This window comes from Cervus elaphus, chromosome 19 (genome assembly GCF_910594005.1).
Source record: "Cervus elaphus chromosome 19, mCerEla1.1, whole genome shotgun sequence".
NCBI classification, from domain to species: Eukaryota; Metazoa; Chordata; class Mammalia; order Artiodactyla; family Cervidae; genus Cervus; species Cervus elaphus.
This window is the reverse complement of record NC_057833.1, coordinates 52,141,202-52,141,911: the sequence shown is the minus strand read 5'-3', so window position 1 is coordinate 52,141,911 and position 710 is coordinate 52,141,202.

The window sequence follows — 710 nt, the reverse complement described above, 5'->3', positions numbered from 1 at the left end:
CCAACGTAATCTAGCTGGAACTGATCCTAAGCATCTTCAGATCTTAACTCTGAACCTTTTTTACTCACCTTTCTTAACACCCCCTTCCCCACTTCAATCCCTCCCCCCATCCAAATAACAACCGCTGAGGTAACAGCGTCGCCTCCAGTCAGATCCATAGACTGTGCTCTAAGGCCAAGGGCTCCTTTACTCCGGATTCTAGACTCGGCTTTGGCGATACCAGGCTTCGGACATCAGGCCTCACGCCCACGCGCCGGCCCTCCCCCTCCTCAGTTTCCACAACACATCTCCTCAAAAAGGCCGGTTCTCCTTCAAAGAGCTCCTAAAAACCGGGCTGCTTGGTCCAGAAGCCTGTGGTCCTGCCCTCTGGGTATCCCGGGGCCGCCTCCTTCCCAGACGCCACTTGAAGTCGGCTACCTCATTCCAGCCTTGCGTCGCTCCACTAAAGAACTCGGCTCCCAGCACGTTACCTCAGAAGCGCGGCCTCCCTGGGGCTGCGTGCGTCGCAAAGCGTGAAGTTGGCTCAGGGACCAGGAGCCTCGCGGCCAAGGGGCGGGGCGCCCTTCTCCAGGAAGCCAATCAGCGCCCAGTGGGACGGCGTTCAGCTGGCGCGGGGCGGAGTCCGTAGTGGCTGCACTGGCAGCAGCAAGCGCAGCTGGTTCAGGCTGAGCTGGCAACTGGTAGTGGGCGCTAACGGCCCAGGTAAAGTC